The following is an 18,300-nucleotide window of genomic DNA, read 5'->3' on the forward strand; positions in this document are numbered from 1 at the left end:
ATTTTTGGCAGCCCTATGAAGATGTGATTCCAGACAAATAGTTACAGTTTGTGCTTGCCAGGGGTGCTAACTTAAATGCCAGCTATTTATATTGCTGAGACTGACTTTAGACTGTGGTTTCATCCTGAGTTATAATTGTGAAACACAGATGTGTTTAAATTTGCTTTGCAAAGGAGGGGAAAAAATACCCCACCCTCATTGTGCTATAGGTACAGTTTGATATCACTGAATTGCACAGTAATTTGTCCAATTGCCTACACTGAAGCTTTAGGCTCTACTTGAAGTAACCCTTTGGTAGGTGAAGATAAAACATGGTTTATCTCAGTTTATGTGCTTACTGTTACCAGTTTTTACCAATGAGGAATGTTTACTTCAGGCATCAAACACGCAAAACTGGTAGTTACTGTCATTGCCGCTTCCACTATAAAGACTTGGGGGTTTTAAGTATTTTAGCTATGACGCATTAATAGCCATCACACTGATTTCAAACACTGACTGCTTACTCACTTACTACGCAGTATTATTTATCGCTAGTCCTTTTTTTACCTAGCTCCATCTCATATAACTTCTTTCCTTTGCCTTTGGGTTTGGCACACTGTAGATTACAGTTAGACTGTGAAGTTGTGTAAGGTTGTGCCCAGGAGGTTTCTCATGAAAAGTGCCATTATCTGACAGGAGATGTGTAAATACACTTAATTCAAAGATTTACTTGAGAATTTTTGTGGTTAGTAGAGATGGGACTGGAAGGAATGTTAAGTCACCCTGTTCCTTTTCTTTCTAGACAGATGCCGGTAATAACATCAACCTAAAGACACTTCTGCTGCTTATGCATTTAATTCATATTAAATACATCAGTGTTTGCTTGCTTCTTAATGGGGATATAGATTTAAGAGCATTTCAGGTTGTTTTCCAAACACCAGGTGGCAGGTATGTTCAAAATATTCTCCAGTCTCAGCAGCATTTTAATTACTGGGATTTTGGCAGATCTGTGATACCTTTGGTTGACCTCATTTGCTTTGAGACTTGATCATCTGATTAGACAACTTGTATTTGTTTCTATAGAGATGACCAAATTATCGCTTGCATGTTATGAAACTGTTCAGCAGCCTTGTGAGCAAATCAGCAGCCTTTGTGAGCAAAGCCTTGTGTGCTGTGTCAGGACGCAAAAAAAAGTGTGAATGTTTGTTTGCAGTTTTTGTTTATTTGGCAAGGGAAGCAGCTTTCAAAATACAAATCTCTGGGGTTGTTTTCATGGGGTTTTTTTGCCTTTTTCAGGCCGAGATTGTGTGACAATATGAATGAACAAAACATCACTTAGCTACTCTACTGGACTGCATACTTTGCTTGCACTCAATTGCAGGTGCAAAATGGCAGGATTTTCCACAAGTAAAAGTAATTACTTTTTTAAACTTAATGTTAATAGAGTTAATAAGGTTCTTTGACTAGTTACTGCTTAATGAATACTATGAATGAACTTTTGGCTTCCAAGTATGTCGAAACTTTTGATTTTCCTGAATACAGTAGGGAAGAACAGCCTAACTTAAGTAAGGGGAAGAAGAGAGAATTAGGGTGGTAAAAAATAATAGCAACAAGGAGAAATTCTTGTTATATATGCATTGTGATATAATTAGTTGGGATTTATTTTAACATTCATTGATGATACGTTTATATTATTTCCATTTTAAAATGTTTTAAGCTAGAACATGACATCATGTACGTTTCTAGTGAAACAGTCTTATCTATGCTAACAGCTAATACACATCCAAAATTAAAATTTACGTTTACATTTTCACAGGAAAAACCTCTTGAATGCCTAGTGATTAGGCCATAAAAAGAACTCATTAGCATTGGAATATGCAGTATTTGTCCTACTCCCTCCCTGATAATTACTATACTTTTTAAGGTGTTCATGTGTTAAACGACTGGCTGGCATTTCTTACTCCCCCATTTGTGGAGAATTCTGTACTTTAGGACAGAAACAAATTTCATCTGATCTACTGGCTTCTGCTTTGCAAATACTTTCACCTGAAGTGATCAATAGCTTTTTTTCTTCAGTGTCTAATTCTGCAATGTCTGGGAAATCTCACATTTTCTCACACTCTACAATTCAGCTTTATTTCAAACAGCGTATTTCATTTAACCTCTGATCTAGAATGTTATTAAAGTGCACGGTGGAACACGCTTCTAAGTTTCTCAGTGAAACATTCACTGAGTATCTTTATTCATGGAATCAAAGAAACAAGACATATGGCTAAGAAAGGTTGTCTTCACCTGCTGAAATCAATCAGACAAAACTGCACCTCAGTTTAATGACTCCAAACAAAAGATCTGAAAACATTTCACAGTTAAATCATAGTTTCTAAGCTTGCATCTTTAAGCACTAGCATGCCGGGTAAATACAGGTATTAAGAGCTGGCAAAACCAACAGTTTATGCTTCTATGCATGTAACAAGGGTGACAGCTTTTGGACTTAAAATTCGGACAATGAATAGTGCTGCAGCACTCTGCTGTTCCATGTGCTGAGTCTGCTGAATGTAGCAGGGCCAGCATGTGGCTCCTTTTTCCTGTCTATGTTTATTAAAGCAAGAATTAATCCAAGTTATTTTTGTTTTAATCACAGTCTTAATTAGTGATAACTACATCCCACCTAAAGCTCCATTCAGGTCCTAAGCCACCTGAACTCTGAGTAGGTAATGTGGAGAACCTTGAAAAGTTAGGTTTGCTGGTTTGCGGTTAACTTTTGGTGTTATTTCCTGGTTTCTGTATGGAAGTTTATGTAGTTGTTAAAGCATTTACTCCATAAACTAAATATTCCTGAGGAAGACTGAATCTGCATCTCACAGTTTTAGAAGTTCTTAACCATGAAGTCATAAGAGTACTCTCCATCACTGCTATTTACAGTGAGCCGTAGACAGTCAGCTCTGCAAGACTTCTGTAGGACTGGATAGGGAACAGGTGAAAACCATAACCTCACTTCGTAATTAGGGCATTGGAGAAAACAAATTGAGTGCTTTTTTTGAGCTGAATAAAGCCACCACCTCAAAAAAGGGTTAGATCCTAAGGATGAACATGTCTCAATTAGATGGAATAGACTTCCCATTACCCTCAGAAGTTACACACCTGTTTAGTGATTGTAGAAGAAACGTATATATTGGACAAGTCGGAAGTTATTTTCTTCCTACTTGCTACAGGTTAGGCACATTTGCATGGCGAAGCAAGACACAGGGTAGGCACTTAAACTAGACAGACTGGACTCTACCACCCTCCTACGTAGTGTTTGGAAATGATCAAAGCATCAGCTGCTTTGCAAAGCTTTGTGGTTGCTCTGAATCTTCCTTTTCTAGTCAACAGCCAGGAACTGCAGTGTTAGATAAAAATGGTCATTGCCCTGGATCATGACAGAACGTCGTGGGCAATGTCAGAGTGCAAAACTGATTTGGTATACAGTCAACTGCCAGGTGTGCTGCTCCTCTTGGGTAGTAGTTCATACTCTTTAGTATGAACTGATATTATACATCACTGATCAGTCTGCTAGTCCTGTTTCCTGCTAGATTCATTCTACGGTATTTCACAGTCATGAGTCTGCAATTTCAAATAGCTAATGCAGTCTAGCTGAATTTAAAATAAACTGTGTTTTGAGTTTTGCTTACTTTTTATTAATAAACAAGCAATGAGTCCTAGTCCTTGTGCATTTGCTGAGGATAGAGAAGATACATTTGTAAGGCTGTGAATTCTTTCTAGTGCCTTTCCCCCCCCCCCCAAGGATAAAAGGCAGAAACAAAGTCATTACTGTAAAGACAATTAAATTAAATTGTATGAGTTTCAGTGTCACCTTCTTGGAACAGGCTGACACAGTATGTGTATTTTAAAATGGAAAAGCAGTAAAACTTTTCATGATTTGTCTAAAAAGTGACTTTAATTAAAGTTTGTTCATAGTCTAATCTGACCCTGTATGGTACTAAATGTTTTCAAGTGCCTGGCCTCTGCATTTGGAGCTGGAAATGCTTAGTACTTCACTAAATAAACCTGATCTTCAACTGTTGTGAAGTCAGTGGGTTTCAATCAGGCCTCTGGTGAATGAAGGTAATAAATCAGTAAATGAAGAAGCCACATTTTCGTAGTAGAAGGGCCACTTGAGAAAAGGGCCGCTTTAGTAATGTTTTATATTTCATGATAGACTTTACAGCATTCCTTTACAAGTATTAAGCTAAGGCTTTTGGAAGTCTGATAGATACCTACGAATAAATTTAAACAAACCATTTTTTCAGTTTGTCACATAAGTATTGCTACTGTATGCCTTCTTGTTGACTTTGCAGTAAAATTATTTTCTTGTAGCTGTGCTGGTTTTGGCTAGGATAGTTAATTTTCTTCACAGTAGCTAGTATGGGGCTATGTTTTGGATTTGTGCTGAAAACAGTGTTGATAACACAGGGATGTTTCAGTTACTGCTGAGCAGTGCTTACACAGAGTCAAGGCCTTTTCTGCTTCTCACCCCACCCCACCAGCGAGTAGGCTGGGGGTGCACAAGAAGTTGGGAGGGACACAGCTGGGACAGCTGACCCCAACTGACCAAAGGGACATCCCAGACCATATGGTGTCATGCTCAGCATAGAAAGCTGGGGGAAGAAGGAAGGGGGGGACATTCAGAGTGATGGCTTTTCCCTTCCCAAGTAACCATTACGCATGATGGAGCCCTGCTTTCCTGGAGATGGCTGAACACCTGCCTGCCCATGGGAAGGAGGGAATGAATCCCTTGTTTTGCTTTGCTTGTGCATGTGGCTTTTGCTTTACCTATTAAACTGTCTTTATCTCAACCCACGAGTTTTCTCACTTTTACCCTTCCGATTCTCTCCCCCATCCCACCCGGGGGGGGAATGAGCGAACAGCTGGGTGGTGCTTAGTTGCTGGCTGGGGTTAAACCACGACAATAGTGTATTTTGTACATTTGCCCAAAGATTTGCCCTTTATAAGTTCCATCTCTCTCCTCAGTTCTATGCTACAGCTCCTTCACCACTCAAGAGGGAGCACTAAAGAGAAATGATATGTAAGACAAAAGCGAAATATAACTTGTTTTTGCTGCTGCTGTTAATTCCAGAGCTCTATCTGACACTGATGCTGTAGAGTGCTAGCTTCAGAGTCTTAGCTAAATCTAGGTTGTGTGACAACTCTGAATACATTTTGTAATCATCTAACAGCTGTCCACACACAAGCATGTTGAACTTGGTTAGTGGCCATTATACCTGTGTCACCTCTCTGTGGCCTTGTGTAAAAATACCCCAAAAAAGCAAAACCCTGTGGCTGAACCTCTATTGTAGTGTCCCTGATACAAAAAATAATATTTGCTCATCCACAGTATTTGAATAACAGTAACATTTTGTAAACTGCATCTAATGCTAAATCATTGATGTACTGTGTCAGATGCTTACAGCTTTAGTTGGAATTTTTGCCTAACCCCCCCCAAATAAATCAACTCAGTTACTTAGGTGCATTCTGATGTCTTTACTGCTCCGTAGTCATATCTGTTGTTCGAGGACTGAATGTGGTTTACTCCACTTGGACTGGAATTGCATCCAAACTAACTTCAGTAAAGACACTTTGTAATTGTGAAGCAGAACTGGATTTGAAATAACATTCTCATGATCAAAGATTCTAAGAAGCTTTTGTAGTAATTGGAGAATAACAACTATATAAAATGTGTTTGCTTCTCATATTTAAATTAAGCATAAAGATAAAATGCATGAGAGGCTTATTAAATGAACATACAGATACTGCATCTGATAAGATCAAAGCAATTGAGTGGGATTTTAATTTAGGCATTTGACAGACTTTGTCAAAAAAAAAAAAATGTTTTTGAAGTAATGCTGGCCGTGTTCCATAATATCTGAGAGGTTCACTCAGTTGTGGATTGCTCCACTGGGCTATTCCCTCCGCTGCTGATATATTATTATTTATATCATATCCTGAGAATACTGTACATGCAAAATGCGCAGGCAGAGTTCCAGGCCTGAAGGCCTTCAATCTAAATGGGCAATATAGGATGGGTGGTATAATAAATTGCAGTTCTTTACTTGAACTGTAAGCAATGTCTTTCAGCTCTAAAATTATACCCTTCAACCACTTTGAACTGAAGAAGCATTCAGTACAGTTCTCATCCTGTGGCAACACAACTCAGTCTGACTATAGTGGATAAGTGAAGCGACTGCTGTCTATGGGTTTCACCATCTTTAACAAAATAGGCTTCTTTTAAAAAATTAGTATTCCTGGAAGTCGCTTGCATGAAAATTGTTCTTATGGTTTTAAAAAAGGAGAGATGAAAATAAGACTTGAGCCAAAATTCTCAAAAAACCTCCCATTTGTATCAAAAAGGCTTTGATTTGGGGTTGGAATTGGCATGCAGTTGTTTGGTACAGAACTAAGTAGCCTTGGGAAGAAAAACTAAGAACAAAAACTCTAAGCATCTTGCATTATTACTTTGACAAAATAAGCCTGTACCCACCCACCAATTGTGAATGTAGAACAAAAAAACCAAATACTTCAGGTTGCTTCATAGAGGTTTGTACTGACAAGTGGGTTGTAAATAACATCAGGATATGCAGCCTGCCCTGAACTCTAACATGAAACATAACTAGATGAACATCTCAGGAAAGGCCAAGGGTATGACAGAGAGAGAAGGAAAAAAACATCGAAGATCAATTATGGTCCACAGTTACCAGTTTGGTTCTTCTGTCACAATGAAGGTCTCTTCTGTGAGGGGGCTGAAGCTTTCTTAGTAGTAGAATGAACTTCCCCAAGAGTTGAAGACTCATAACCTTCAATTTTTCTCACTTCATGTCGATGATCTGTTTCTTTGGGGTTCTTTAATACCAACGCAAGCCTTTTCTTTAATGCCTCATTAAAGCAAAAACTGTTCTGTCATCTTTCTCTCCTCCTGCTAACAGGCAGTATGGAAAAACAAACACAATGGGACAAATACCTCTCTACATTAGAGTTAGCTTGTCCTGCCTAAGTCACACTGCTTTGGGAAAAATTCCATCAGCAGGACCTACCTCCTTGGTCTCCATCCTTCAGACTCTTCCTCATACTTGTTTCTGCATGAGAGAATAACATTGGTATATATTTTGATTCTGTCCCCGATTTGGCTTAAAATATATGCTATTATACGTAATTGAAGGGAAATCTAATTATTTCTGCTTAAAATAATTAATGCTTAAAATGCCATTAAATTAACAAGTCTGCTTTTATTTCCCTTGTTTCAAGCAATTATGTAGTTTGCTTATACCAGCCGTATGTGTGAATTTAGGCAGTCCTAAAATTGAGAAATAATACGCTGGCTGCAAAATGAGGCACTGTAAAAGCAGCTTTCTATTCCATTACCAGTAATTCTGCTTTGCCATACTTCATCTGTTCTTCTTCTATGCCTCTTCTGAGGGAACATGCCCGCAGTTATCTCATAGACTTTTATGTTGGCTGTCTCAGCTCTAATTTTAAGTTATTTTTTCAAGGGTTGGAGTGGCTCCTCACTTTGGAAGGCCCGTTACCCTCACTTAGTGGCTTCTGCCCACATGGTAAGAAGCTTCTTGCTTTCCTGAAGGAGCCCGCTCCTTATGTAGTGGGGAGAAATAAAAAACCCCTGGCGTTTATGTTTTTCTTCTCTTAAAACATCAGGCTGTGATCAGTAGTTCAGCAGCGACTTCATAACCCGTGCCTTTGCCCAAGCAGGGGTGAGACCCTTCAAGAGAAGGGTAGGTGATATATTTCACAGTCCTCCGATTTTCATCTGTCTGTATAAATCACGATGCTCAGTAATCCATTCACATCCAGTTGTGATTTTGGAGTACGTGGGACAAAGGCATATGAATGAAGGAGAGCAAAGCCTGCTGTACCAGTGTTCAGAACTGTTGATCTTGCACTTTTTCTGACCACTGCTTTCACTAACAAATTATGATTAAGAGACAGGAGAGAAGACTAATCCTGCCAGTGTGAGCCTGGGTTCCCTCTGCAGATTTACTGCTGAGCAGGCAGAGTTGTTTTGGAAGACAGAAAGATGGCATGTTTCACTGTTTTTCAACGTGACAGTTTGACTTCTTCAGAGAAGCTTCTACTTCTTGCATAAAGTAATACATCCACCCCAGAGAAACTGCACAAGGTCACTGTGGGTCCAATTTACTTCACTATTTACATCAAAGTTAATTTGAAGTAATTTATTTTATCTTTTCTACACCAGATAGGAAAAACACTGGATGAAAACAAACACAATTATATCTGATTTTCTAAGTCGGATCTATCACTGCTAGGGGAAAAAATCCAGGTTGCAACTTTAAATATTCCTTTAAAAGTTCCTCCTGAGCACACCAAAAGGCAATTTTCTTGAAAAAGCCAGGGTGTATCTCTCATTGCACAGGACACGATAACTTGTGTGTTAGAGAAAGAAGTTTCAGAAAGGTAGATACATAACTCTGGTATGTAATGTAGATTAGAATTTGACATTAAAGACCATTTCCCAAAGACAATTCAGTCATTCTACCAACCACAATGTCCCTTATTTATGCAAATGACCAAGTAGAGCCATGATTATCTGCCCATACCAATGTAGGTCTTTCCACCACTGCTAACTATTATATGTTTTTGTGAAGGTGCCCCTATAGGCACTGTGTCTCCTCAGAGTAATTTTAACAATCTCTGAGCATGAAAGAAAACTTTATTTAACTGTAGTCCTGAAACCTGGAGTGATTAATCCATCCATTTGTGAAAAGCATCAAAAAGATACTTTGGAGTTTTTATAAAAATAATATGACTTATTCTGTAAATCATTCTGTAAGTAATTCTGTAAGCTGATGGAAAAAATACATACCAGTAACAGCTGTTCTAGTAGAAGTTTACATCAGTTTGCCAGTTTTCTTTTCTCACTGTCTCAGATCCTATACATTGCCATCCTATGGCCAGACTTCCTGTTACTGCAATGCTTTTCCTGACTGGAAACCATAGCAGGACATATTCTTGCAAGGACGCAGGCCCAAGGAAAAAGTAATGTTATTTTTAACATTTTCTCTCTAGTAGTCACCATTCATAACTTACAACGTACACTGTGAACAGACTGAGAAAACCATTGATTGATTTAAGTCTGCCTTAATTTTTTACCAAAGGCAAAAACTGCACACACTGGTGCTTAATCATACTTTGCGTCATGTACAAGCATGCACTTTTCCATACAAATTCCATAAGGTGTTTAATCTGCTATTGCAAAAATACTTATTTGCATACAATCACACCCTGCTGTGGTTTTAAATGTTTTCTGAGAATACATTTTCAGCCTATTATCTTAACCTCACTGCCTTTCTACCCACATATAGACTAGTAGACATGCAAACCCTTTAATTTTTATTCAGGCCTGACTGCAATTAAGTTGAAGTACATTTGTTCTTTAAAACTATAGGACTCAGCTTATTCCTTAAGTATTGCTGGTGAATACACTGTCGTGCAGCTGCTGAGCTCTAGCAGAGTCTGCATCTTAGAAATAAAAGTTCTTATTACAGGAGAAAACTGTGATGGGCAGTTTTGGGTATTTTTGTAGTCTGAATTGTTTGTGCATGCCATGCATGCCAGCTGTTGAACAGAAGCAGTCAGTCACAAACAGCACTCTCTCATCTTTCAAAAATCTTAACCCAAATACCAAGAAGCACTGACCCTAGTTAGAGAAATCTAGGTGAAGAAGAACATCTTTTTACCGGCTTTCTTGTTGGAGACAGGTTTGATCCAGGTGCAGAGAATATGCACTTACACAATCACATCATGTGACGTGGCAGTATGCTAGGTATACTCTTCCCCATCATTCGTGTCTGACAAACTAATTATATATAATTTGTTTAAAGAAGACATTGGAAGTAAAAAACAAAAACTGTAAGCGTGGACAACAGTAACATTTACTGACTCCTGCTATAGCTGCACCTTGACAAAGAACTCCTCTTCTTGATGAATTTTTACAAATTATTTTAATGACTACTGTCAAGCCACTAGACAGAAAGTACCACAGCTGACTCTTGCTTTCTTTATGGCAAATCCAAAGCATCTTGCCCCCACTATGTTCTTGCACTGAGTTTTAATATATATTAGTTAACACAGACCAAATATATTCCACTTTTGTCAATTAATATAGTATATGGAAAAAAGTATAGTCAGGGCATAAGCACATGGTGAGAACCTATCTTAAGAAGACAGAACCACGTAGGTTGCAATGGGCCTCAGGAGGCCACCCAGGACCACCTACTGCTCAAAGCAGGGCCAGTTAGAGCAGATTGCTCTGGACCATTTCTAGTCAAGCTTTGAGTATCTCCCAGGAAGGAGGTTGTACAATCTCTCCAGGCAACTTGTTCCAATATTTGACCACCTTCATGATATAAATAAATAAATGAATAGAGAAATCTCTGTATCTAAGCTGAATTTCCCATGTTTCAACATGTGTCCATTCCCTCTCAGCCTATCACTGTGCACCTCTGAGAAGAATCTGGCTTGGTCTTCCATGCAGACAGCAGCAGTAAGATCTCCCGTTAGCCGCCTCCTTAAGGCTGAACAATATCAGCTCTCTCAGTCTTCTACAATACACCATTCTTCCAGTCCTGTCAGGGGATGGTCAGCATCTTGGTGTCTCTCTCCTGTACTAGCTGCAAAATGGCCATACTGTATCAGACTACACAGGTATGCCTAACTCGCTTCTGATCAGGACTAAACAGTCAGGAAGAGAGTATAAAGAACAGGTCAGGTATAGCACAATCCTTCTTGATATATACTCAGAATTTTCAGTAAATCATTCGTTAGGGAGAACCTGAACCAAAGCCACTGTATTCCATTCCATTTACTAGCTGCCAATGTACTGCTTCCCTTTTGAGTTTAGTCCCTTTTTGAAAGTAATGATAGTTTTAGCTTCCACATTTCTGGAAGCAGTGAGCTCCATACTTTAGTTCTGCAGCATCTGAAAAAAACCCACTACCTTTTGGTTGTTTTAAACCTGCTGTCCATTATTTCCCCTGTGTGCCCACTTACTACAAAAAGTGAATGAGAGCTCCCTACCTTCTCTCCACAAGCCACCATTTTATATAATTCAATCATCTTCCCTCAGTCACCCAGGCATTGTCACTTTTGCCTTTTTCAAACTGAAAAGTCCAAGTGTTGGTAGTCATGTTTTAAACAGAAACTGTTCTCTATGTTTTATTATTCTTTTCTACCTTTACTTTCTTTCTGACCTGGGAAAGCAGAGCTTCATACTGTTCTCTAGATGTGGCCATACCACTGATCTACACAAAGACATCACATTTTCTGCTCCATTCTGTCTTCCTTTTCTAACAGTTCCTGGTATTTTTGACTTGGAGCTGGAAATGAAGTTTCCAAAGAATTACCTGTAGAGACTCTAAGAACTCCTTTTTCAGCAGTAACAGCAGTAACAGCATATGTAGAACTTACCACTAGGCACATACAATTAAGATGGTTTTGCCTGTATGCATTACTTTGCATTTATTGAGACTGAATTTCACCTTCTAGTTGTAACACCCACGCTGCTCAGCAGAATGAGATCCTTTTGAAACTCCTTGCTGTCATCATACTCCACTACTGTAAAGGATTTTGCATCAGCAGCAAACTGTGCTGCTTCCTTACTCTCTGTCCAAGACCATTTCTGAGTATGCTAACTAGTGCAGGTCCCAGCATGAATCCCTGTGGGAGTCCAATCGTAACTCTCCCGCAGTGTAAAAAATTACTATTTATTGCTACCCCATTAACCCTTCTCTTTCAGCTAGTTACTAATTCACAAGACAGCCTTCCTTCCTAACCTATGACAGCTATGTTCTTTAGCAGCACTGGTGAGGGACTGTGCCAAAAGCTCTTTTGAAATCACTACAGTGAATGTATCACCCTGGTTTACCAGTTTGTTGATTTCGTCAAAGAACTTAATAATTATAACAAAGCTTCTCTATCTACAAAAACCCATGTTGATTTTTCCATAGTCTGATGTATTTGTCTGTATGCTGAAGCCTCACCCCAGCTCTCTGTCACTGATTTGCTTGTGTGACCTGAGACAAGTCTCTGACTACACCAGTAAGAGGACTCAGATACTGAAAATGAACACTGATGATCCTTAAATCCCCAATGACTGTCTTCAAAATTCTTATCCAGATGCTTTCCAGCTATGGAGGTGCTTACATGCCATAAATTCTTATTTCAGTTAGGTTCCCAAAACATCTCTGACTGCTTTAGCATATACTTCCCAGCAAGCTAATTCTACTCTTAAAGGTCCAGCCCAGACAGTGACAACTAAACTATTTCAGTGGCTAGGATTAAGGAAGCTGTAATAACCATATGCTGGTTATAGCACACCCTGAGTGAAGGAAAATATTAATTTATATGTTCACAGTTGGAGGATGAAACCAAACCCAGGTCCCCCAGAAGCCGAGTTTTGGGGTTTCTAATCACTGAACTATAAGAAAAGGACAAGATGGTTTCTCCTACCCCTTAAATGTTCACGTCCTGTATAAAGGGCCCCCCTTAGGCATCTAACATGAAAGAGCTTCCTGAAGTGAACTGCAAGTAGAGCAAGCAGCTCCTTCCAACTCCGTTAGTTTTGAGGATGTTGAGAGACACACTTGTAAGTTTTGCAGCTGTACTTGCCTGCCTGCTCTGCCTCTGCATTGAAACACCTCCCATGTAGCTGTGTTGGCAAAATGCACTATTTGTCAGTGTCCTGGTTATGAACCTGCAGCGTGGACCTAACAACATTCCTGAATTAGCACTGTAGTGGCAGAGGCAAATGCGTGTAGTCCATCTGCCAGTTTTCCAATAGCAGTCATAATACCTGCTCGCAGGACACAACAGACACAAGCTCAGCATCTTACAAGATTCTTTGGCACAAAGCCCCGGTCACTGTGACTTCAGTCACATAAATGTCATTGGCCTTTCACAGTGAAAAGTTTAGCCAGCTTCTTCTTCAGAGTGGATCCCATGTGATCCCGTTCCTCCACTTGCTTCCGCCACATACCATATAGGAAACCTGGATAGAGAACTAGTTGCAATTGATTTCACCCAGCAGCAAGGTTCTTCACTATTAACTGCCACAAATCCGAGCACTGCAGTACCAAGACCCTCTATAGACCTAATCCACACTCCCTTGTAAGTAAAATGAAACTATATTTCTTCTCTAGTAAAGGAAACACAGAAATAATTCCACTAATGCTAATGACGTATCAACTAACACAATGACAAATGCCCTAAAAATACCTAAGTAGTTATTCACTGAATGAATAAATAAATAAGGCAAAGGTCACTTGCTGCATGCAGAGATTTAAAATAATCAGCTGTTTTCTCCTGTGAGAGGCATCTATTCTGTGTTCTGAATGAGGAAGGGGCAAAAGAGAAAAATGGTGTATGATAGGCTACTTAATTCTATCCTACTTTGTGCCCACAAGGGAGTCAAAATTACAGTTGCACAAGTTGCCTAACTTTTAGAAGTTTGACATTGTGACATTGCTCTTTGAACACTGGTTTGTACATAGTACATAGTCAAGTGTGCACAGTTCTCAGGCTCTGAAATTCTGAAATACAAAGGGGTGAAGTAAGGACATAGCAGCAATCTTCACTTGGAATTTCCTTGCTTTTGTCAGCTGAAGTCAGATCTTGAATGTTATTGCAACACACTGTAGCTTTTTTGCATTTAATTAGACTTACATCCCACTTGGTTATCACAGGCTAGTTGGAAACAGACTTGTGTACATTCTACAGTCAACACATTGATGCTCCTCCTGGGAAACAGCCAGCAAGAAGTTACAGGAACTGTGTGTGGCAGCCTTTGTTAAGGGAATGAAAACAGTTCAATTTAGTTAAGCAGAACATTCATTTGTGAGGAGAACTGAATTTGTATATATACTTGGGAGGCCCAAAAGACAGCTTCACTCGCAATGATGTTTTTCAGGCTTTCAATATTCAAATGCTAAGGGACCAAATATCTAGTATCTCAAGGAGTAAAATACATAGTATCTCAGACAGCAAGCTCAGCCTAAAATAAGCTCAGAGAAAATACCTAAGTTTAAAATTATGTTTTTGCAGCTCATTGTATTATCTTTAAAAGTCTGCCGACCAACTGTCACAGCGACACGTATCCTCTCCTTCACAGTACATTACTTAGAGCTCATGGATCCTTTAACCATGTCAGTGGTATATTTGTACAAGAACAAGACATCCAAGGAAAAACAAATTACAATACAAACAGCCACCTGAGGAATTCCTGAATGACCAGGTCTGCTCTTTTCCCTGGATATCACGGAAATAAGAGCAGGTTTTTCATATTCCAGCAGTCATTTCAGGAAAAGTTTCACCATGTGAATTAAAATGTTCAGCTGCTAGACACCTTTATTTACTATTGGATTGAAATTTCTTTTTTTCATTTTTACCTGAAATATTGACAACTTATGACGACAGCATTCAATGAAGTAGTGAACTACTGGTTTAAATTATTGGCTCAATCTTGTACTTCCTTCTGAAAACAAAAAAAAGACTATTACCTTCACCAGGGTGGTGTTCTTTCTTAAGAAGTGCAGGATCAGGCCATAAGTGGATGCTGTATAGCCCTTACTGTATGCAAGGACTTTGTTCGATTGTGAAAACAAAAACTTATTGATTTATATACAAAGGGTCATTCTACTTAGCATGCCACACATGAGGGGAAGCAGAATGTGATGTGACTGGCATCACTCTGTTCAGCTAGCACACTAAGTCCAACTCTCTCTTTGTAAATCTGTTTTCCAGCTCCTGAAATGTTATTATAGACTGAACGTGTGGGCTTTTTTAAAAAGAAGTTTTTGTTACAGTGTCAAATGGGTTTTGGAAAGGGGGGAGTCAGAATAAAATTACACTCTAGGTAGCCTCTTGCAGCAGAGAAAGAGAGTGAGCTTCTGTACCACATTTCAACCAGAAACATGCTTTTGCTGCTGAGTCATAAACCCCGAAAGACAGCATTTATAATAGAGCCCTCACCTATAGCTGGGTTAGGTGGTGCCTATAGCAGTATCAAAGGCCTTCTTTATTACAAAACAAAGTGACTGCAAAGTTCTATGATTTGTCATGAGGCTGTTGCTATGGTTTTATTTTTAAGAGAAACTGTTTACTCTCCTACATTTACTTCAAGAGTAGAATTTATAGTTGAAACATTAAGAATCTGAATTAGTATCCATCTTCAAAAATACACCCAAGCTTCATGCTGGGGTATACACATCTCACACTGGTCAGAAAAGACTTCCCTGATGAGAAGATAAACCATACATGAAATGGGATAGGTTCCAAAGTTCTTGGGAAGAAGAAATATAACTCTTTCATTTCATACCCTTGAGAAGTTTGTTGCCATGAATCTTTGAACAACATATAAAAGGAAACCGCAGAAACACAATGCCAAATTTGGATTTCTATTCCCCAAGAGTCCTGTCTTTGTCAGGCCCAGGCATTAAGAAAGAATACAAGATAAATAAGGAAGCACTTTCTTAATCAGATAAATCTGCTGTTAAAATCTTGTATGTGACTGGACTGCTCTCTTGCTTACAGAATTGAATACTGCCTAAATCAACATAGGTCACAGGCAAAAGCACTTGACATGCAGAGTCCAAATTTCATTATAAAACCCACCACAAAATGTTGGTACCATCTCGTAAGAATCCAGGAACTGGAACAAGAGGGGTCTATGACCTGATACTGAAATACATTAGGACAGTGAAATGAGAACTTCTGGAAATACAAGCTACAGTATATCTGATGCAGTTCAATCTTATTTCTTCTTCAAAGACTAAGAATCTTTTCAAAACATTTATATGACCTTCTAATTTTTAAATAAAAAGGAGGTGTTAACCTGAAAATTTTCATTTGGGGTGAAAGTTTCATTATTAATAGAGAGTAAATCCTAAATAGTACTAAAATTTAACACCTTTAAAGTGAACATTTAATTGGGTAAACCAGTTACGAATTAGAGAACGATGAAATGTATGATTACTTTTGTTGCCTCAGAAAAGCCATGCATTTAGCACTCTCAGTAGCTACTGTATATGACCATATAAGAAATGCCCAAGCAAACAAATTGAAATGTTTAGCTACTCAAATAATAATTTTACAAATTTTAGCTATGGGCTAACCACTTATGCAAAAGCTTTAAAGGTGGCAGCAGCATCTAATTTTTAAAAAGCTATAGTGAAACAACAGAGGAGGTGTCTGGCTTCAAAGCTGATCTAAAGGAAGTTTAGGAAGATCTACCAGAACTGAATATGCCATCAAAGGATTTAAGGCAATGTAAGTTCATAATTTGCAGAAGTCTGCGAGCAGCTATGCAATCTTTGAAAGCCTATCAATCTGTACAGTATCTGGATGGAGCTGCAATAATCTCAGTTTGGGATGACAAAAATGATTGTAGATATGATCAGCAACCAATATGTCATGGATCCAAAAGATCTATGAAGTGAGAAAGCGAACAACAATGTGACCAGTTAGAAATTCCCAGCAGGAAGGAGACACAGCAAGGTGTTAAGAAGCCAGAAAACCACCTGGAGAAAGATATATAACAGGCACAGAATACAGCAAAGTTCCAGTATCTAAGTACACAATTGGTCTGTCAGTATATCTGGGTGAGCTGGGTAAGATAACACTCAGGTAAATGGTGAAGGTGACCAATCTGACAGGTGAACAAAACCAGCACTTCACCTTTGATGAAGACATTGAACTTGACTGTTGAAGAGACACTCTGCTATCCACATTCAATACAAATCCTGACATAACAGTTTAAATGCAGCCATTCACATGAGCTGGTGAAGGCATGGTGAGAGCTAGAGGGAGTAGAAAAAGAAATAAATGACCCAGCAGAAGAGACATGTGGAGACTTAGTCCTTGCTCATCCAGATGCTGCTGAGAAAGGCTATGGAAAAACTGCAGTGTACAAATAACTTAGTTGGATGTGGACTTGCAGATTGAGATCAACAACTGAAGCCAAGCAGACTTTAAGGCAAGTCTGCATAACAGAGGACCTGAAGGTCATAAGGAATCCTGCAGATGTTTGTCTGAAGAGCTTTGTAGCGCACTGATACATTACATGGATGGGATACGAGCATATACAGCACAGCAGATGACACAGTTTGCTACATGACTTCACGTATTACGTGACTCAGCTATAGGAAAATCCCATTCCCTCTACTTTATCCATCCAGCTCTCTGAGCGGTGACTCACATGCGCAGAAGCCAACAGCTGCAATGGTACAAACGTTAAACCACAGCTGTGTTCCCTCTCCCCCTTTCCTTCTAGACATTGTCACCTTTCTAGTATGTACATCTGAAGAAAATCTCTGCAGGGACTTCAGCTTCTCCAGCTCTCATACAACCTACAGATTAAATGAATATTGGGGTAGTGGAGTACTGTCATCCATTTGCTTCTGCTACAAAGCAGTCACCGTCAAGTGAAGGGAAGAAAGGTGAGCAACTGTCAGAGCAAGATTCTCCATTCTTCCTGCCAAAGACTTTAGATAACTGAAACACAGTCAAAACATGAGTTGCACAACCCCTGAGAAAGTAAGATACATAGACAGATCAGTTCTGTGAAGTAACTAGGTGCAAGGTGGAGAGGTCAGAAGTTAGAGCAAGGCCAAAGACGCTAGACAAGAGGGAAACACATGTGGCGTGATCTGAGACAAAGCTGAGAGTTTTGTGCAGTCCGCTGGCAACTCTTAACTGCGAGCAATGTGTTCGATTTGTGTGTGTGTTGGGACATTAATTAAACATTCATGACTAATTGTAGATTGCAAGGTCTTCTGGCCCAAGACTTGTCACACGTATTGTTCTGTGAACAGGCAGCAGACAAGATGACGTATGGGTAGCAACAGCAAGAACAAATGCAAGGTGTTTTTTTGCACTGGCTAACAGGAGTGTTTAGTGTTTCCACAAAACTGCACAACATGCGGGTGTGGCACCTTCTCTCATTCTTCCTCGTTTCCCATGTTTCTTTTTACAGTATCCTTGTTTTTAATACATACACTGTCTACCTTTGCTTTCCTTGCATGTAGTGTACTTTATGAAAACAGTGCGACTTCAATGGCTGTAGATGAATTACCATAGCAGGGTCTAAAATAACGCTGTGACACTGTGTACAACACAACTGACGGAGGCTGCCTCGCAAGAAATTTAAAACAAGCCACACCAAACGGACTGAGCCCATCCTTTCCGAAGCTGTGCGCGCAATTACAGCTTTAATTCTTTTTTTTTTACCTGAGAAACCAGCAAGACCCGCTTCGTGGCCGC

This window comes from Mycteria americana, chromosome 1, assembly GCF_035582795.1.
Source record: "Mycteria americana isolate JAX WOST 10 ecotype Jacksonville Zoo and Gardens chromosome 1, USCA_MyAme_1.0, whole genome shotgun sequence".
NCBI classification, from domain to species: Eukaryota; Metazoa; Chordata; class Aves; order Ciconiiformes; family Ciconiidae; genus Mycteria; species Mycteria americana.